The sequence below is a fragment of the Lissotriton vulgaris genome, chromosome 10 (genome assembly GCF_964263255.1).
Source record: "Lissotriton vulgaris chromosome 10, aLisVul1.2, whole genome shotgun sequence".
Taxonomy (NCBI): domain Eukaryota; kingdom Metazoa; phylum Chordata; class Amphibia; order Caudata; family Salamandridae; genus Lissotriton; species Lissotriton vulgaris.
In genome coordinates, this window is record NC_141698.1 from 734,721,248 (window position 1) to 734,744,236 (window position 22,989).

Consider the following 22,989-nt stretch of genomic DNA (forward strand, 5'->3'; position numbering starts at 1 on the left):
TAGTATATAAGATTAAGGTCTGCATGGTGTATTCTCACCTTCGCGTACCTAAAAGTATGGTCTTCCACCTGATGGATTCTCTTCCCGTTCCAACCACCTCGTGTTTCACATCTGGTCCCACAGGTCAGAGGAGGATTTCATCCAGATAACATGTAGCCTGAGAGATGCCCAAATCACACAAGGACCTTGTGAGGGGGTTTAGGTGGACTCCTGCATCTTTGACATAGCGCAGCAAGTGTCAAGTCATCAGCCTATGGGGAGAAATCACATGGTTTACAACGCCTAGCAAGAACACCCATCCTATTCCATATATTCACAGCCTTGAAGCAAACAGTTCCACTGTTGACACGTAGAGGAGAGGGGAGAATGGGTATACTTGCGCATCACCCTACCAATGCCATGTCGGGCACATTTCACTTCCCCAGTATGCACTTTTGCCACTGGGTCAGCATACAGTAGGGGAATCCATTTGTACATATAGCCCCCAGGTCATGTATGCCTTGCATTTGAAACAGGTCCTGCCAGCTTAAAGAATCAAAGGCTGCTCCCATATGCAGTGTCAGTACAGCTGCTCGGGCTGTGCAGTTGGAGCTGGCTGCATAACTTAATGTCTTCTGATGATATTGTGACCAGGTATAACCTCATTGTGGTCTGTATGTACTAATGTGGATGTATGTGAGATTATCCTACATGCCAGTATCTTTCCCAGAATCTTGCAAACCATATTTTGGACCGAGAAGGGGGCAAGTCACCTCTTTGAAATATCTCTCTCGACTAGAATAATAATGAGGATTTTTTTTTTGATAATCAAATTTTTATTGAATTTTGCAATACAAATAAGTTAATTGGTAACAAGTCACACATTTCAATTAGAACCCCCTGTCCCTCCCAAATGACAACACAGATCTTATTAGTCTTTTCAGAGTAAATAACTAGCGCCCTCATAGCACATTGAGTTAGCAAGATAGGACCCATCAAGGTGGTAACAATCCAAACCATTTACCCCACACTTTGCTGAACATCTCCGGGCATCCCCGAGTTTCAAAAAGGGCCTCCTCTTGCACCCCGCACCAGTCCACCCCCCTCCTCCATTTCTGTAGTACCGGTGCTGCAGCCTGAGACCATCTAGCCGCAATGTCTCATTTCGCCACTGCCAATGCTGTTCCCAGGAAGTGCTTGTCGGCCCGGGAACCATCCAAGCCATTGAACACTCCCAGCAACAAGTGTCTTGGGTCGTGGGGAACCACTCAACCCAAAGCCCGCATAAGCTCCGATTCCACCCCCTTCCAGAATGGATCCAAGGCCGGACAGAGCCATACCATGTGATAGAAGTCAGCCGGGGTGCCAGCACAACGTGCACAGGCCGTGGAGGTTCTCACACCGGCTCGAAAGAGACGGGCCGGTGTGAGATATGCCTTGTGGAGGAAGTAAAGCTGGACCAGGCATAGCTTTGAGGATGTTGTTAGGGTTTTGGGTGCCATAAGGGCATCACGCCAGTCTGTTTCGTCCAAAGGACCCACCCACCCCTCCCATCGCTCTCTAAGGCGGTCCAAGGATGTGAGGCAGTTATTAATCAGGGCTCGGTATATACGTGACACCCCCCCCCCCCTCTCCCCAGGTTACCCAACATAACTTGGGCCTCTAGAGGAATAAACTCCAGAAGAGAAGTGGGTGCTGGGAGGTGTATGTGGAGGGCGTGGCGGAGTTGCAAGTATTTATAGAACTGGGAGCGTAAGAGGGCATGTCTTTGTTGTAGGTCAGAAAAAGAACACATGTGATCCCCCACCCACATGTCTCCAAGTAGGGAATTCCCCACCAGGTCCCAACGGCGGAAACCCTCCAGGGATGAGGCCTCTCTCAACCAGGTGCCATGCCATAGGGGCGTTTGTCTAGTCAGTTTCCGATCCCAGTGCACCATGTGGAGGGCAGCGCGCCAAGCCATGAGGACCATTCTGGTGATTAGGGGCATGGACTGTTGCGCCGGGGATAGGGGTGGGCGGAAAATCCGTTCCGCTCGCGGATTTTGCGGATTTTCGGGAAATCCGCAATCCGCGAGATTTGCGAATCTCCCGCAAAATCCGCAAATCCGCGAGCAGCGGATTTGGCTCGCACTGCTCGCACTGTTCGCGTGAGTTCGCGCCCCGCGAATAAGTGCGAATAAGTGCAAAATTGCAGAAATACGCTCTTAGCAAAACTGAAAGTAACTACTTACCAGGTTCAAAAGTTCAGGCTCATCATTAGTAGCCATTTTCTGTAGTGCTTCCTGAGGGGCCCCTCCAGAGTTCAGTTGCAGGTTGCAACTATTATGTGACCCTGCTCTGAACCTCAGAATAGTTACATATATGCCACAAAGGTCCTGAATTACAGCTAAGGGAGACAAGCAGGAGCCAGGCTGGAGGTTCAAATCCATTATTCAGCCCCTAATTCATTATTGTCAGTTGGGGCAGGGCAGGTGTTGTAACTAATTTTGCAACAATGAAAGCACTTAGCAAGTTCAAAAGATCACTAATCAGGAAGCACTAAGGAAGCAGGTGCCAGCTAAAAAAATATTCTGTGACACATTAATCAGCCCCAAATTAATTCAGGTCACTTGAGGCAGGGAAGGTGTGCTTGTTGCCACAATAATGTACACTGACTGGACAACCAGAGGGTGCTGTGATGAAACAGAGGGTGGCATGGGTGGGCCAGAGGGTGGCATGAGTAGTCAGAGAGTGGCAGTGGTGACAGAGAGTGGCAGTGATGAAGAAGAGTGTCCCAAACAGGCTGGACACGTAGAAACAACAAGTTCGCGAAACTTGCGACCCGACAGGTAAGTTCGCAATTTGCGACATTGTACAAAACCCTCGCGAACTGGCAGAAACCCGCGCAAACACAAAAAAAAAAAAAATCCGCAAATTCGCGGAAATTCGCGGATTTTGCGGATTGCGAATCCGCAAATCCGCAAAATTCGCGAACGCGAGATCCGCAAAATTCGCTCATGCTTAGCCGGGGAGCCATATCGGAAGCCCTGGATTTGTGCGAAATCTAAGACAGTAAGTTCCACTCGGTAGGCTGGGTTGGACCAGCCGCCCGCAAACCAATCGTGAATCATAATGTGTTTTGTGGCTAGGTAATAAAAATAGAGGTTGGTGACTCCCATGCCGCCATCAAAGGGTGGAACCCAACAATGGGACAAGGACAATCGTGATCGCCCTCCCCCCACAGAAACCGGGTGCATGTGCCGACCAGTTCTCTAAACCAGCTACTCGAGAGGTGAATCGAGGTGTTCTGCAAAATATAGAGAAAGCGGGGAAGGATCATCATTTTGAAAAGGGCGTTCCAGCCCAGAGGGTTAAGGGGAAGGGACTGCCAGTTCCTAAGATCGGTTTTCATCCGGGTGACTAGGGGGGCAACATTGAGGGCCCACTCTAGCTCAGGCAGGAGGGTCACCCACACACCCATATATTTGAATGACTGCCTCCGGAGGGGGATCACCGCCTGCCAATCAAAGCACGCCCGAGAGGGGTGAAGCGGGACCAATGTGGATTTTGCCGGGTTGAGACGGAGACCCGAGACTCGCTCAAAGGCAGAGAGTGCCCTCAGAGACCTAGGGCCAGAATGCTCCGGGTCGGCCAAATAGAGCAGAACATCGCCCTCATATAAAGCAATTTTGTCCACCTGGCTCTTATCCCACATCCAGCCCTGGATAAGGGGGTCCTGTCGGATTAGGGCCGCCAGGGGTTCCATTGCCAGCGCGAATAGGAGTGGTGAGAGGGGGCAGCCCTGACGGGTGCCTCTCCGAATCGGGAATGGTTCGGAGGACACGCCGTTGATGAGTACACAGGCTCTAGGGCTGTTGTAAAGAACCTGGACCAGGCGGCGGAAGGAAAGGCCGAAACCCATTTTATCCAGAATGTCCCCTAAGTACCCCAATCCACCGTGTCAAAGGCCTTCTCAAAGTCATCAAGGAATAATTATGATCTTAATATTAATAATTATTATTATTGTTGCTGTTATTCCTACTACAACTATTATTATTTTTGAAAGCAACTTCTGCTTACCTTTTCTTAAAAGCTATTTGATTTTTTACCTGCTCTTTGCTATTTCAGACATTGGAAAGTATTTCCCTTGACAGCAACTGCACACAGAAAAGGGTTTGCAGATCCAGGCATTTCTAAATTGAAAGGAGTGAGATCGCTTTATAAATTCTCCTGGCCGCCCGACTTAAACAGACGTTTGAAGCCGACTAACAACTTGCCTCAGTTTTTAATGCATTACACCAGCAGCGTGCTTACCGCAGCCCCTCGGTGGTTATTGCAGGATAGTTAATATTATGGATTGCTACTGGTTGGTTTTTCAAAGACCTGATTTCTGGCTTTCTTATTTATACTTTTTTAGAAAGACAGTAGCTAGCCATGTACTTTCTGCAGTTCATGCAGCCTCCATAAAACTCATAGACATAAAAGAAAGATAAGAAAAAGATTCAACATCATATGCAGTCATAGAGGGTCACAGTACTTCTCATAAAACATATTCAAAAAGTGTGCTTGGTTAGTTTTTTATACTTTGCATATGGAACACAATTTTGAATGTTACAAAATTAAACTAATGGCGCAACTATTTCAGATTTCGCCTAATTCCGCTCCCAACAGTTTCCCCACATCACTGAGAACCATCATTTAACAAGATATATTTATACATCGAGTAGATCTTCCTGCGTCTTGAAATCTCACTAATAATGTTCAATAAGCATCTACCATTACAACGCATTATGTATTGCCTTAAATCCTGATTATATGATGGACCTATGGCATGTAAACCAGGAGAATATGACTTCTGCTCTGCAGGATCTAGGGAAGCCCAACATTGATGGCCGTGGTCCTCATCAATACAGTCGGGCTTAGCAGAAGTACCGCAGAAATGAGTGGCATCAAAGTAAAACAAGCAGCCCAATAGCATGAATCGTATAGTTCGGAATCAGCTGCATATCTACGAGCACAAAGATAAACCAACAGCATAGTGCTGCAACAGCATCATCTCTACCAGCGAGCACATGGACCATCAGATCAAATCCAGAAGGCAAGTGTAGCACATCAGAGTCTTAGCCCCATCTAAGGAGGACAGACAGCAAGTAAACTGTCAAACAGTGCTCAGACAACATGCAAACAGTGCGTTATCACGCAAGCACCCAGTACTTGGGCCTGGAGAACAGCTGAAGTCACCCACCACACAACCTACTTCCGGGGATATGACAGGCACTACTACATATTAGGGGAGAGCACCACAATGCAGACCTGCTAAAGGCACCCACTGCATGGGCAAAACTTTACTACTGAGGAGAAGCAGGTCCTTGCACATTAGATGACCGTCAGCTGACAAATTTATTGGGGGTAGCGAGAGCAAAACTCTTTACAAAACAACAGGAAGTATTACAGATGGGCACATCCAAAGAACCCCCAAAAGTATGGGACAAAGAAAGGCCAACAACATGTGAAACAGAAGTCTATGACATTGAGGTTGTTGACCCAGAGGTTAGATTAATGTAGATACGATGAGGGCCCTTGGATAGAACATGGTAAGGGTCTATTTCCATCACACTTGACAACTTTGCAATGCACCCTCGCCGCTTGACTGTGTGCGCATCCACTGCAATATGACCTTTTTGCACAAATGCCACTTTCATGATGACACATATGTATCATGGTCCATTTGCTAGTGATGAGCTGGGCACTCCAGGGAAAAGACTTTGTGCAGCTTATGTCCCTGTTGCTGCACAGGAGTCAGACAACTGACCCAAGTCGTTCACTTCTTTGTCCTGGTTAAAAGGGGCAGCAGGTCTAGTCCTTTGGTACTCCTCTCAGTTAAAGGCAGCAGGTCCAGTCCACTTCTGTCCTGCTGGTCCAGAAAGTGTTCTGGAGGAGGTGTCACATTTTTGTCTGGCACAAGCTCATGGGTGGGGCGACTCTTGGGCATTCCTTAACCAATGGGCCAACTCTACCCACTTTTTCAGTAGTTCCAGTTTGCCTTATGCAAACAAGCCCAAAATGTCACGTGTAAGGGCATTTTCATGATGACGAAAGTCTTCAGCCACACTAAACATAGACCCTGAGGGCTGGGAGAGTGTGTGGGAGTGTCATAGGGAAATCACCAACGCCCTCCCACATTTAACACAAAAATACAATTTGAAGCAGGCACTGTACCCACAAAAAACCCAAAAGACAAAAATCTGATTGTACAAAAACAGAGTCCTTCATCAATAAGACAGGGGATACACAAGAATTGTCTTGGTATCCAGTTCTCTCCCTTTCCAGTGTGCTCCAAGTGTTACATGTGGCTCAAGAGACATGCCAAATAGTATTTGACTATGTTGTTTCACAGGACGCCCAGAGTCCCCACTCTGAATATTCTGTAGAGTTCAAAATACTCTTCTATGCCAATTCAAGTGAGCCTATTGTTTGCTCCTCTGAGGCATTTTACACCTTATTCACACATCTTCAGGCCTAGCATAGGCTGGGAGAGGCAGGTGAGATAATGCAAATTACCCATCAGCAACTTCAGGCAGGGAAAAGGTGCCTTTTTAATAGTGATTTTAGTTAATACTTATTATAATTCCAACTTCACCAATAAATTGGATTTTTAACAACATTTAAAAATTGTTGTTTAATTATTTTTCTTGCTGGTTCAATTCCTGAAATACAGTATTAGTATTTTAACCTGTACTCTAGTTGTCTACATAGGGCAGTTAGGCTTTCCACGGTAAGCCTACCTAGCTTTTTGGACCTTCTCACAGTAGAGATATGAGAACATTAATTTGTTACGTCTCACTTTTAAATACCATGCACCCTACCTCGTAGGTTTCAGGGCCTTCATAGTGGTGACTTACTAATACTTAAAAGGGAGTTTTTTTTACCTGTCAAAAGGGTTATTTTAACAGTTTGACCTGCAGGTTTTACACTGCAGCAGTCCAGCTACAATGCTAGGCACAAAGCCATGTTTTCTTTAGTCACACTAGTGCATGGCATAATAGTACTGCAGTCCACATGTGACCGTCGCCTTTTCAGGCCATGGGTCTATTTTATCACCTTATACTATGGCCTTATAGAAAAGTTAAAAATGGCAATCAGAGATTAGCCAATTTATCCATGTTTCAGGGGTCACAGCACATACACTGGACCATAGCAACCCAGACTCTGAAAACCAGCAATAGAGTAGGGGTCAGCAAAAGATGAAAATCGTGGGTGAACTTCTAAATGCAATTAAAAACAGCTTCTTTTGAATGAATATACTACTTTAATCGGCTAAAGAATGGGCTAACCTCTGGCTACATAGGGCCACATTGGCATAACATGCATTTTTATACAACTCATTGTGCCTATCCTCGAAATGTCTAATTTACCCCATCATTATAGGCCTTTGAACAAAACATCAAGCAATGCTGGACTGTTTCTCTTGTAAATCCACAAAACACTGGGGGGGAGGAACAATCCTAAGTATTCATGATCTGTTTCAGCACAGTAAAAGCTGAAGGTCATAAGTATCTCCACATTATCCCTTTAATTTACAGGTATTCCTGTGCCCTGTGACTTCTCGCCATTAACCTTAAAACCTGAGACCTTATGAAAATCTTTGCAGTAATGCAAGGACCAAGACTGCAAATTCATTTAAACAACATAAAACATCATAGGCAAACAAAGGCTATTTTGCATAAGAGGTTCCATCATTAGTAAAAAATTGCAATAGGGCACAACTTTGCATCACCCGATAGATAAATTGATAGGCTCCAACAGGTAAGACAATAGTTTTAGTCTTGTAGAAAGACTTACACAATTAGCTTTGATAAATGAAATCATTCTCTGTTCTAGTCCTGAGTTGACTAAAGTTTTCCAGAAAAAGCTCCAGTCAACGCTATCAAACACCTTGTCTGAATCCAGCGTGAGAATGAGCATCTGGGTGTTGTTTCAAGTGAGTTTGCCTATTACTTTGTATGTCAATCTAGTGTTGCCTTTCATCTGTCTTTTTTGTTATAAAAGCCACTATATATGGTGAGACCCGAATCAGTAAAACACTCTATGCCTGGAACCTCGACAATTGTAAGCGCCTATAACATAGGGAAGGATCACTGAAATAATATCGACTGACAAAATATCGACTTGCCAAAATATCGTGGACAAAATATCGACAGTCAAAATATCGAGTTTGTATCTACAAACAGGTAAGTACAAAAATATCGAGTACAAAATATCGTTAACAAAAATATAGATGTAAAAAATATCGACTTTATTAAAAACAGTGTTAAATTAAATTAATATTACATTTTAATTACTAAAATATACTTAAAACGACTTAAATTAAATTATAATAATAAAATAATAAATGAAAATAATAAAAATAATTTTTTAAAATCTTATTTGTTGACCCTGAACCCTAAAAATACCCCTTTACCCAAAAACCCAAAACTGACCCTGAACCCTAAAAATACCCCTTTACCCAAAAACCCAAAACTGACCCTGAACCCTAAAAATACCCCTTTACCCATGACCTGAAAACTGACCCTGAACCCTAAAAATACCCCTTTACCCATGAACTGAAAACTGACCCTGAACCCTAAAAATACCCCTTTACCCATGAACTGAAAACTGACCCTGAACCCTAAAAATACCCCTTTACCCATGACCTGAAAACTGACCCTGAACCCTAAAAATACCCCTTTACCCATGACCTGAAAACTGACCCTGAACCCTAAAAATACCCCTTTACCCATGACCTGAAAACTGACCCTGAACCCTAAAAATACCCCTTTACCCATGAACTGAAAACTGACCCTGAACCCTAAAAATACCCCTTTACCCATGACCTGAAAACTGACCCTGAACCCTAAAAATACCCCTTTACCCATGAACTGAAAACTGACCCTGAACCCTAAAAATACCCCTTTACCCATGAACTGAAAACTGACCCTGAACCCTAAAAATGCTCCTTTACCCAAAATTTATCAATATTATTTAATTACCAATTAATTATTAATTAACAATAACAATAAAGTAAATATATTAGAACATTAGGTGTAATTATTTTAATAATTAATATTATTTTTTCAAAATTAATTACTTAAAAATAACACAAAATTATATATATAAAAAATGTACTCTAATTAATGTAATTAACTAATTACAATTAATTAATTAACAATTATTTACTAATACAAAATATATTCAAAATTATATTAATTAATTAACTAATTAATATTAATTAATTATCAATTAATTATTAATTAAAAATATTAACAAACATATATTAATTAATTAATTATTATTAAATTACTTCCCACCCTATTCCCCTATAAACCCACAACCCGCTACAGAATTACATTACGCAATTATTATCAAAACAAAATTCATGTAATAAAATATTTTATAACATTAATACACACTATTCACACATATTATTACATAAAAATACACTATAAAATATTATATATTATTAAAAAATCGATATTTTTGCTATCTATATTTTATACAGTCGATATTACTTCACTTACCTGAAAAACAATATTTTTGTAGTCGATATTATGTCCAGTCGATATTTTGTCCAGTCTATATTTAAAACTCGATATTATGTCCAGTCGATATTTTGGAGTCGATATTTTGTCTCTATACCCATAGGGAACAGCCGATTGAAACCCTCTGCCCTCAAGCTCCCCAGCCCAAACCCACAAACACCAGCTGTGCCCTCTTGCTCCCAAGACCCTCACAAACTGAGCCCCCCCATTGAGAGCTTTTAGACTTGCCCCCAAGTAGCCCCTCTGCAGCCTGTTTTTAGGTGCCTCCCTTCTTTGTCAATGGTGTTGTGCGCAATGCTGCCAACCCAACCAGCACCTCTGCTCCCGGACACGTCAGGGCAGGTAAATCTGAAATGCTGGTGGGTTTTGGGACCTTGGCCCTCTAGCATCGTAAGTGCTAAAGGGTAAAATAACAAATTATTGCTAGTACTTGTATGCAGTATATGTTTCTTTCTCTATAGGAAAGCATTACTGTGTAAAAAAAACGCATTTGTGTGACATTTTTACTTACCTGCGAAAATTGATAATTCAAAAAGTACTTACCCATTCACAAAGCTCTTGGTGTTAAAATATATATAAAAATACCTGTTGTTTTTCTAAATTGGTCTTGAGTTTCCCTTTGAGTGTGTGTCTCCTTTATTGACTCTGTGTGTTCAACAAATGCGGACACACTACCCTCTGATAATCTTAAACTGCTCACCCTCACTACCAAAAAAGATTGCATTTGGGATTATTAATTTAAGGCCGATAAGCCAATAAGGGTTTGCGGGTTCTGTGGATTGTTTTGACGTGTACAGGAAGTGTGGCGCCTTAACTGGTAGCGGTGTGTTAGGTAAAAAACAACAATAATGAAGACGGTGCAGCAAGGTCAGAGGAGACTCCGAAACCTATGCAGAGAGTGGCCATGTCCCACTCGGTAATTATGACCAGAATCCTGTGCACACGTTAAGCGAGGTGTATACATGTATCATGCTTAATCAAAAGAACACAATAGGTAGTAAATGAAACAAGTGGACACAATAGAAAGTCTTTTTGTTCTTCAAAGGATTGTATTTGACCTTCCTTTGTTTAAAGGTAACTTAAAAAGCAAATGCCCAGCCGACACGTGTTTCGTCAAGCGGGCAAGGAGCCCGTGAATCTTCAGGGCTGTAAGCACAAATGGGGTAATGGTCCGTATAGCCGGTGATATTTCCGACCCGGCATCTGGGTTGAAAGAATCAGCGATAGTGAGTCACTGTGGACTCAGAGACGGGCGGGTACATCCGTCTCAAACCAGCTAATTCCTTGGATATGGCAGCGGAGAGACGGGTCCTGTCTTCCTAAGGGGCTGGCCTATAGGGGTTGCCTGGATTTTCTACATAGTACACCTCATTTTGGTATACTACTTAAAAACAGTAAACAAGAAAAGAGTGTCAAATGGTTATACCAGACCACAGTTAGGAGCAGCTAGGAAAGGGGTTAACGGCCTCACTCAGGACGTCCAGTTGAGGGTGATGCAGGTACACTGAGGGTGCCGAGCATCGAGGGCGGTGTGCCAATTACATGCCCACCCCCCTCCTGTGACCCATGGTGTACTTCCCTGACACCACAAAAGTGCAGATACCGTAAAGCTGGAAGCCTCCTAAACCAGGAGCAATTAGGAAACAAATCTTACTTCCTAAAATTTTTTTGCACTTTTTCACCTTTTTTGGTTATTTTCACTTTCACGTCCCTAGGTAAGGGTGGGCCTTAGTGCGTCCATACCGCCAGGGTTTAATACACCAATAAGTCCTGAAGAATGACTGGTAACATTACACCGTTTCATGGCTGAAACATGTCGACAGATTTGTAAGGAAACTACCATTCAATTAATTGTGGACTCTTTTCCAAACACATAAAATGTTAATAACATGTCCTTAGTGATCAAAGAATAAAATGATTTCTAATACACTACTGACTTTTTAAACCCTCACCACTCATTAGTTTAATTTACTTTGCACAACACGTCTGAATCTCACTATCCTGCTCCGCAGTAGATCTGGCGTTGTAGCACACCAAAGAGGCACTCGGTCTCTTTGGTGGGGCCCGATGATGAAACATGTCATCACCAGGTGGTGAGTGAGGGCTTTCCTTAACGTCCTGAGTGAGGCCGTTAACCCCTTTCTTAGCTGCTCCTGACTGTGGTCTGGTATAACCATTTGACACTCTTTTCTTGTTTACTGATTATAACTGGGGAATAAGAGTGTTGCTTAACTCTCCCTACCTCTCCTCCCGTTGAAGCATACTACTTAAAAAGCCAGCTTCCTACAAAAACATTCTCTGTTCTAGTCCTGATATGACTAAAGTTTTCCAGAAAAGCTCCACTCAAAGCTATCAAACACCTTGTCTGAATCCAGTGAAAGAAGGAGCATCTGGGTGTTGTTTCAAGTGGCTTTGTCTATTACGTTGTATGCCAATCTAGCGTTGTCTTCCATCTCATTTTTTTTATAAAACCCCCCCAATTCATAATCTGTGTAAGACTCTAAGCCTGGAAGTGGGAATTCTCATAAATATTTTGACATCACCATTTAAAAGCACAATCAGCCTATAGGAGCTGTGTCGTAGAGGATCTTTTTCTGTTTCAGCAGTAGCGGCAAAACCTACTCCATGACTGCCTTCATTTCATGAAAGAGTTGACTACCTTGGTCAGTGAGGAAATCAATATATCATTGAAAGGTTTATTAAAAAATTTTGAACACCCACTGGGGCCAGGAGCTTTATTAGTTGAAAGGGATTTATTAGCTTTCCACACCCCTCCTTTGATATTATTGGGTAGTTTAGGCCCTCTAGTCGACACAGAGGGATTGTAGAGAAGTCAACAGTTGCCAAGTATTCATCTTGGAGCATGGAATTGCCTGATTCTGTCAAAAGAGGTGAGAGTGGAACATTAAAAAAGCAAACCTGATACTTTGAACCAAGAGAGTGTAACTCCATAGTTGTCATGGATAGAGTGTATACAGTTGTAGGGGCTGGCCATTCTAAATTTGTTAGCCAGTAATCTATCATCTTTGTCTCCCTTTTCATAATAAATGTGTTTCATGTTCAGTAGCTAATTGTCTTTGTTGTTAGAGAGGACAACTTCCAGTTCTCCCTATGCTTTACATAGGTCATGATAAAAATGCTGGGAAGAAGAAGTCTCATGTATCCACTTCAGTCTGAATATTTCAGTCTCAAGTTGAGCCCATATGCCCTTTGCTAGTATCGGCAATGTAGCTGTATGAGCCATAGCTTCTCCTCTCATCACCACCTTTACAGCATAACACTCAAAATGCAACTTCATACATCTTCCAATACGGAGGTGACTGGGAAGAAGGCTGATCAATAGCCAACTACACCATAACCAGTACATGATCAGATAGAACCCGGGTACCAATTCTGGTCAAAGCAACCATTGTTGATGAGATAAAATAATAATCAATATGTGAGTGGGATCTGTGGACATGAAAAAATAACGTATTGCCCCTTTCTCTAGATGGGATGAAGTGTAATGATCAGTGAGATCAATGTTGGTCATTCCTGCCAAAAAGAAACGGCCCCACTGCGAGGGAGGGAGGACCTATTCAATGCTGGGTCCAGAGCTATCTTAAGAATCTTCAGTTATCAAATGTACCCCTACAAAACCTCATATAGAAGGGAAGCGTTGAGAATAAACAGTTTCTTTATCAACACTGTATGACCACATACATTGAAAACATCAAATAGGCCCTGCATAAAAGTATGTATTATCATTTATTTATATTCGCTTCTAAACACAGCTATCACCATAAACTTTCTTGGTTCCTAAAAGCCTACTAGAGACAAACTAACCTCTAAGTTAAGCTGCTAAAGAATTGAAAAAAGCCACATATTTATGTCCTATACTTTAAGGAGAGGTGTGGCATCTTCAGCCTTTAGCTGCTGTGCCTCCTCTATCACTCCCTGTCCCCCCCCCCACACCCCGCCCCCCAGTACTGAGCCCTTTTTTTGCTGTTTAGGGTAATTTGTGCCTAGGGCTCCATAACTTATCTTCTACAAAAGGTATCAACGAAAAATGTGTGTCCTTTTTTACAACAAGCTGCGGATTGTAAAAGTATCCAGAGTCTGCGGATTCCTCTGGAGGGGGCTGAGAAAATACGCACAATAAATCAACATTTTGAATTTTAGGGGACAAGTAGGAAAGAAATGCTCTGGATAAAAGTGTCTTTTTTTTCTAAAAATGGCATCAACAAGCAGTTTGCTGCTCTAAAGTCACCATTTTCCAAGCCTTTGGAAACATGCAGAACTGAATTAAAAAACGCAGTTTTTATAACAGTTTGAAGTTTTTCAAAGAGGTAGCCCATTTTCCCATATTTTTGTGCTCTTAACTTATTTCCAGGTTGTGGTGGAAACTAGTGTGAACCCCATGGGTGCTCTGAAAAAGCTATGGATTTCTGTAAAGGAGAAACAATTCTGAATTCAGCAAGGGGCGATATGTGTAGATCTCTCAAGGTTTCCCCAAGGAAACTAACTGTTGAAATCAAGAAATACTGAAAATGAGTGGGATAAAACAGTCATTTGTGAAAAAAAAGGTTTCTCACAATGGCCGATTTACTAAATCAATACAGGTCCTTCTAGTGACAGGGATATATAGGCTTTGTATGTTCTCCAAGAACCCAAGTTACCCTGAACAAACAGCTTACCTGTACCGTAAAATGTTTTTCATTGTGTAACGAGAATGGACCAATTCATATGGTGAAATATGTTGAGTGAAAAATGTGTATCATAGCAACCTATGTATTTCTGAAATTGACACAAAATGTTGACTTTAGGAGCAGTGGTTATTTGTACATTTCTGAATTAGTGGGTACCCATACAAGCATATAATTTGAAGAGTGTTTTTCAAAATGTTTTCTTTCTTACACAATGGCTTACATTTGAAAGCCACAAATACAGTTAAATCCAATTGTTATTAACAATTGTCCTACTATTTTGTGCTCTCAGATGTCTTCTGATGAAAATGGTAACTAGCTTGTGCGGGTAGGCCTAGTGCCTGCTAAAGGAAACTGGCCAAACTGGATGCGTGCGGACTCCTATTGGCCTTGGTTTGATCCGTTCCTGTCAAGGGCACTGGGCTCAACCACACAAGTGGCACAGCGTTATTATCGGCACATGTGGAGTAATGCTAGGTGTTAGGAAAGTTATTGTTTCCTGCTATTCCAGAGGTTCCCTTCACAGAAACGTAAGGAATATGAATGATATCAGGCAAAGTTTGAGGTTTGCAGGGCATTGAGGGTAAGAAAACCTTTTTGGATTCACACAAGGCACACTACCCTCTAAATTCCTGATTGTCTACTTTACAAAAATGTCTGTGGTTGGTAGGCTTCCATGGGTGGCAGCCAAGCACATGCACAAATCCCGCATTAGCCTTATTGTTGATCTCTCCAGGTACCATTATAGAGCTTTATGTGTCGAGGTCTGTTTGCCCACCCACTCAAGCGAGGTAACATTTTTATTGGGAGACTTGGGAAAATGTTGTGTGGTAGGAAATGTGTAGCTCCCCGCAGATTTCAGAAGTTTTTCTCCACAAAAATGTGAGGGAAATGTGTGTTTTTAGTCAACTTTTACAGTTTTCAGGGCATTGTGTGAAAGAAAATGGCATGGGATGCATGTGAAGCAGACCACCATGGACTCCCCGAGATGTCTACGATTTAGAACTTTTTGGGTCTGGTACATGTGTCCAGATGGCACCCTACCAAAGCCCAAAAAATGCAGCTGTTCACCATTGCCAGTGGGAAGATATTGGGAGTTAGCCACACTCTCCTGCCCATATGTAAAAACAACCCCCAAAAGAGTCAGATGTCCTCCAGCTTGGCATTGGGATGGGACGCTATAGGAGCACAAATACTGCTGTCGTTTTAGGGGTGAGATTGGGACCTGATGTTATGATGGGAATGGCCCACCCCATTATTTTAATACAAATATATATTGCTGCCTTACAGTGGTCTTTCTGCCCCATGGGAGGGTGCATATTGAGGGGTATTATCCCCATCTGCTTCCCCGGGGGGCAGAAAGACCGTTGCCCCATATACCTTGGGTTGGGGCATAGCCATGCCCATGTTAGGCAGCTGCCACACCTATATTTTAAAAAAAATCTCTGCCATCAGGCTTCGATCCCCACCACAGAGTGGCAGATCAGGGCTAGTTACCCCCATTTGCCTCCCTGGGGCAGAAAGACTGTTGACTCATGTATCTGGGGTTAGGGGCATAGCCATGCCGACCACAATGTTTAAAAAGAAAAAATCTTTCCCTGGCTTCTAGGGGCTTTCTGCCACCCCTAGACGGCAGATCAGGGGCAACTACCCCCACCCACCCACTAGTGGGGCAGAAAGACTATCACTCTTGTTGGGGTGGGGGTAAGGTTATGCCCATGGTCAGCAGTCCCCACCCCATATTTAAAAATCACCCACATCTGCCCTCCAGGGGGGAGAAAGACTGTCACTATAGTTTTTGGGGGATGGGGCCAGGGCCATACCCAGAAAGGGCAGTCCCCACTGCCTATAATTATTTTTTTAATGACCCTGTGTCTAGTAGGCTTTCTGCCCACCATGAACATAACCATGCCCCCACCCCAACAAGAAAGATAGTCTTTCTGTCCCCCCTGGGACCAGATGTGGATAAGTGATCCAATCTGCCCCCGGGGGTGGGCAGAAAGACTATCTCTCTTGTTGGAAGTTTGGGCATGGCTGTGCCCATGGTGGGCAGCCTCCACTCCTATATTTAAAAGGAAAAAAACATTTCACTGGTGTATAGTGGGGGATTCTGCTCCGCCCAGGGGGCATATTGGGGGTAATCTCTCCCATCTGCCCTCCAGAGGGGAGAAAGACTTTTGATATCTATTTGGGGATGGGGACATGGCAATGCCCATAATGGGCAGCCCATACTCCCTATAATTATTTTATAAATAACCCTGATGTCTAGTGGGCTTTCTGCCTCCCCCCCCACCCGGGACAGATTGGGGCTAGTTACTCTCATCCTCCTCCCTGGAGGGAAGAAACACTATCTCTCTTGTTGCGGTGGGGGAATGGTTATGCCCATGGTGGGAAGCCCCCACCTCTATATTTAAAAACAAAAAATAAAACATTCCCTGGTGATTTGGGTTAATCACCTCATCTGGCCTCCAGGGAGGACAGAAAAACTGTCATTATAGAGTTTAGGGATGGGGCATGGCCATGCCATAATATGCAGCCCCCACCCGTTATATTTATTTTTAAAAATTACCCGAGTGTCTAGTGGGCTTTCTGTCCCCCACCCAGGGAGGCTGCTTGGAATAATTGCTCCCAGGGGAGGAAGAAAACTTTATCGGGTATGTGAATGGGGGGAACACAAGCCCTTGTCCAAAATCCCTAGTGTCTAGTGGGTGGATCCCGGCTTCGGGAGGGCTCTCCTAGAGTGGTCCCCAAGCAGGGATCAACTGGGGAGGGATATCATCGTAAAGGGGATAGTCTCTACTTTCCAACAATACCTCTCCCACCCCAATCGGTACTCAAAGGGCTGAGAGATGACCCAAGCACTGATGCAGTGAAAATAAAACAAGCCGAACGGTTCCTTTTCCTTTCACTTTTAATAATAGTGTGTCGGAGGGAAGGTCGGAAACAGAAGCGAGGAAGCCGTATGGGGTGAATATTGTAGGGTTTTATTGATGGTGATTAGTAACCCGTAGTGAATAAGGTAGGGTGGGAGTAACAGTCTCTTGGTATAAACAAACAAAAGAAAGTCCACAGCATTATCTTCTACGGGTCTTCCTCCGGTATGTTGTCAGGTGGTCCCTAGAACCGGGATACTCTCTGTGGTAGGGGCTTCCGCGGGGTACCAAAGTCACTCAAAAGAAAAGAGAACAGCGGTCACTGTTTAATTCTACTCCATAGGAATACCTAATCCGTCACTATACTGTGCGCGAGGTTTAGAGGCAATGCGAGGGAGGGGTTTTCTTATGGGCACAGTCTATCCATCATATGGGGTTATCTTGCTTCTGACATGCGTGGGGAACGTAATCCTGGTCACTGTAGGCATGCAGAAGGAAAGAGGGGTTATAACAGTGTGCTAGGATGACAAGGAAACAAAAAGTGCCCTGCTTTCCCTACCGGCCTCTCCCACCCCACTCCCACCTGAGCGCGAGGTATCGGCTACGTACCGCTGTCTGCCACAACTCTCCTGAGTTGTAGCGGCTCATGCGTGCTCCCTGGGCTCCACCAGTCTTCGGACCAAATATCGGGATCGTCTGGCTCCTCGATTAGAGTCTCCTCGATGACCTCTCAAATGGGGGCAACATCCTTGGCTCCTTTGGCGTCTCCTCCCGGCGTTGTAGATCCAATTCTAGCGGGCGCGCTGACTGTTGTTTCTTCCGTCTTTTTCTGTTCTCCTGACCTCATTGCTGGCTCCCTGGTTGGTCAGTCCGTTGAGGTCCGCCTCCAGGTAAAACAATTTCTGGGTCAAGCCTGGCGTACTGTGGGGCGGGGAAAAAAGTCTTGGTATTGGCGTCCTCGCCCTTATCAGGACAGTAAGGAATCCAACTCTTTATGTCTCCATCTGGATATTTACCCCCACTGTACTGATCCAGTTCCAAAGCTTAGCAGCTGCTACAGAAAAAGCACGGCCCTAAACAGTAATTCTATAGACTTTGGGAATGGCCACACTGAAAGAAACAGCAGAGCACAGACTCCTCAGTAGTTTGGATAATGGAAAGGGCATGGATTACAAAAAGCCTTGCGTACTAGACACAGCGATTTAAAGCCACACACTGAAAATAAATTGAGTATCAACCATAAAGACTGCCTCTCAAGTCCAGCCATCTTCCATATCTATTCTTGTCTGTGGATTCCAGCTTGTATGGGGTACCAGCTCTAAACAAAATTGCCACCCACCTAGTCTTAGAATGTGCTGTCAAATGTAACTGCTAAGGTTAAATTCTCAAATTTTTTATTGGGACATCTAATGCTAGTAGATGCATCTTTTGGAGAAGTATCACTTCTGCACCTTTTGTGTACAGCCACTTTAGGAGAGAGTTCCTCTTAAAGGGGGAACTTAGATCTTGAGCAGTGGATGTTTCCTTGCCTCTCTCATCTATACATCAAGCTAATGGTAGCCCCTTGCGGAAGTCGTGCTGCTGAATGAGTGTAATTCCTAATTTGCAACATTAAAACACATTCCTTGACAAAGTGTGATTTACAAAGTAAAATAATGTGTGCATATTTACCATATAAGTTGTAGTGGGTAACCACACTTAGCTATTATTGGGAAAAAACATGAGTTAACATGGTGTCATGAATTAGATTAGCCTAATAGTGATTAATTTTTTTATGTTCATGCACTTAGGGCTAAGAGGCTGCTCACACATTTTTTCAAATTGTTTTGCTCAATATGTTTTCCCTTTTCTTCCCACTGTACATGCTTTATGTTGGACCAGGCCCTTTCTAAATTGGTCATCCCCAAACGTTTTGCCTTCATTCCTACGATTTTTGCTGAAATTGTTTTTGATGGTCTTAGGACTCTGTGCACGTTATCATTGCTAGCTAGTGCTAAAGTGCTTGTGCTTTCTGCTTAAAACATGCTAATAATGGCTTCTATCCAATTGACATATTTAATGTTTCTTATAAGTCCCAAGTAAAGCAAACTACATGTGCCCAGGGCATTTAAAATACTTTTACATTCATTTTTTACTACTGCAAGGCCTATATTTCCCAAGTGATAACATTAACGTTACCTTATTACATTTTATACGTGTAATTTCCAAATGGCTAAGGATAGTAGAAGATAATGGGGTCCATGTTAATGAGCAGTGCTTTGCCTCTTCAAATCTGAATCCATTCTAAGTGAGTGAAGATATGGGATCAGCTGGTTAACTTTAAAACCTTGTAATAGTTGTGCAAGCATGAGGTTGCTAATGATGTCACAGCCGGTGCTATAAATGGGCAAGTACTGAGTACCTGCTCTTCTCAAGTTTGAAATGGAGAGTACCTCCACTTCTCAGGAGGGGTATCAATACTTAAAATGGAAGGGTATGGCACTTCTCTGTAGCAAAGAGGTACTCTGAGATAGGGAGTACCTGTAGTTCTAGTTTAAGCACTGGTCGCAAGTAAGGGCACTGGGGCTGCCCGGGAGATGCCCACTGTGACATCACTGGTATTAGCTGTTGAGTCACACAGTTTTGAATGAGAATATTACCTTAGAGAGCTGTGTGCCATGCTAGGACCAGCTGTTATCAGGTGTGGCTGGTGACCATGGAAGGGATGCAATGAATGATTTCCTAAATAGAGAGAGCCTCCTAGCTTGGACCAAAACACTGCTCACATGCGGTGAGTAACAAAGGGACTGCATTGTAGGTTGAATACGTTTGAATGCCTTTCAGGGAATAAGAGGTAGGCTGAAAGGGAATTCACTGTAGCCTGTAGACATAGACATTGAAGGAAACATGAGCCATGAATTGTGTATTTTGGAGTTGTAGGGTAGAGACATCTCATTGATTTATATGGTGATTTAAGAGAGAAGATATCACAGGAGCGGTTAAAGAGAGAGGACCAGGAACAAACATCAATTGGAGGAGAGGAAGAAAAGATAATAGATGAGGATTAAAATCTGCTTCAATAGTCAACTGATGTCCTTCCATGTGTATGAAGCAGGAGTTGGAAAAGATGTTAAAGAATAAGTAAAACAGAACTTGAGGATAGATGTACAAACATGATACCGATTTCCTAATTGCGATTCTCTACGAATAGCAATTAGGAAATCTGTATTCCTAATGTATGAAACTCAAAAGAGCAATTCCTAGAATGTCGCAAATATTCCTACCTCATGCATTCCTTAAAGGAAAACTGGAAAGTTTAAAAAAGAAACATTTAACTTAACAGGGTAATTTTTTTTAGAGTAGGCAGTGGTATGTGGGACCTCTACCTGCTCTTACAATTTTTTTTTAACAATTCTCAAAGGGGTAGACTCCCGAATGGACCCATTTCCTTATGCGAACGGGTTACCACCAATTCTAAACTGGCTATAAAGTATTACTGTTTCGCGACTGGAATTGGTTGCAAAACATTAATACATACCATTCTGATTCGATATTTGTAAGGGACACCCCTTCCAAATACCAAACCGGGCCATTTGTGACTGCAAAAAAGCTTTGACAAATTGGCCCTTAATTGGAATTTGGTGCAGCGGGTATGGGTTTGATGCAGTGTTTAACTGCGGGCCTCATTGGTTCTTAATCATGGTTCAGCTGCCTCTGTGGTGTAACAGGGAATGGATTGTTTACCTGATGAATAAAATGCTGTTGCCATAGGAGCAATTCTCATATTTGTGAGAATCATGCGTTCTCTTTATTTCGAATTACTGTACATATAGTGCATTCATGCACCCAAGTGTCCCCTCTTTCATTTGCAAGCACAAAGCAATTTTTTTGGCAAAAACCTTAATAATACAGCATCTTCTACATGTATCCTCTCCTCACCATATTCTGTAAAGCAGAAAACGTAGTCCTAGAAGAGGTGGGTGGGACCAGGTGCCAGGTTTTCCTGGAGTTTAGGTTTTATCGCCCATCTGGCCTGCTAGAGATGCTGTAGCATATCCAGGCAATTAGCTTGGACTCCAACTTCTTCAATCTGTCCTTTATTTGTTGACTTTCTCTCTCAAACATGTTCTTTCTCTTTCACTTCACAGTTATTATCTGAGAGGTGGAGGTATGGATTCGTCAAGGACACATGCTCCTAGATGCGCTGGGCACAGACTTCCCTGCTCACCAACATCGCCAACTCCATCACCATATCTACTATGCTCCCTCATCTTCATCACAACTGACCGTGAGTACCTCTACCCCATGGGGGAGCTATCACCTTATTACACCACCAGTATGCACTGCCGAGTTAATGATTTGTGGTAGGCCATATGCCACTTTGCAGCAAGCTCTTCTCTTCATGGATGGATGCACGCATTCCTGGCTAATAGGCAATTCCAAGTCCATTGCCCTCCTTTCAAATCGGAAGTCCGAGCACTCAGACATGGGGTGCCACAGGGCTCAATTCTGAGCCCTACACTATTCAACCTGTACATGGCACCCCTGGCCAAGATAGTCGAGGCATATGGGGTCGAGATAGTGTCATACGCGGATGACACTCAGCTGGTGGTGACACTATCTCGACCGCCCGCGGAAGCCTCAGCTAATTTCTCGGCATGCTTCAGTGACCTAGCCAGATGGATGAATACCAACTGTCTATGCCTTAACGCAAATAAAACAGAGCTTCTTGTGTTGGGGAAGACTCCGTCCATCTGGTCGTCTGCCTGGTGGCCATCAGAACTGGGCGCCATATCAAAGCCCTCCGAGCAGGTGAAAAACTTAGGGGTCAGATTAGACTCTACCCTGTCCCTTGAACACCACACCAGAGAGATTGCAGGCAAATGTTACGGGATCCTTAAGATTCTACGCAAAACCCTGGACTCCCTCCCTGCAATCAATAGGAAAACTCTGATCCATGCTCTGGTAACACCCCATCTCGATTACAGTAACTCACTGTATATGGGCTTGAGCAAAAAAGGTCTTCACCGTCTGCAGTGTGTTCAAAACACAGCTGCCCGACTGGCACTTAACCTATCTAGAAGGTCCTCAGGGAAACGTGCCTTAGCCACCCTCCACTGGCTGCCCATACGTGAGCGCATTATATTCAAAACAATGTGCATGACTCACCGCATTGCCCAAGAAAAAGGACCAATATACCTCCAAAAACTACTGACCAAGTATCAACCCAAACGACTCTTAAGATCCCAAGGCTGTATGCTCTTTCATGTGCCCAGAATTTACCGGGCGCGTGTGGGCGGTAGGTCTTTTAAATACTTGGCCAGCAAACAATGGAACTCACTACCCATTGAACTCAGGATGGACCCATCAGATAAAATTTTCCGCCAAAAACTAAAAACCTTTCTGTTCCCGAAGATATGAGCCCCTTTCGCCCCACACCTGTCTTTTCCCTCTATTTCTCCCAGAAACAGCCCAGTCCTTATTCAATAAAGCGCGGGGACACACTGTTCTCTAGTGTAACCAGGCGCTATATAAGAGGCTTTTATTATTATTATTATTCATCACTGGGCTCCCCTATAATGTCCTTTATTAAGCGTAGATTTTTAAGTTTTTGCCAGTATTTTGTGCCTTGTAAATGAATGTGTGTTCCTGCCATTCCTGTGGAAATTGCAGTTTTCGTTTTTCGTCTGCACTGTTGGTTGTTTATTTAGTGCAAAATACAACAGCCAGGTATATCTGTACTTTACTTACATTCTGCCAAAACATCAGTCCACCGAACATGTCTACTAAAGCTTTGCCCTATCTAGAAACAATGGTGAGGAACACGCCACTCTACATGAGGCTGTGGACACTCGTGTCAGAACTAACTGGGAAGCACCTTTTGTTTATCAAACAGCATTATGTCTCTGAGTTC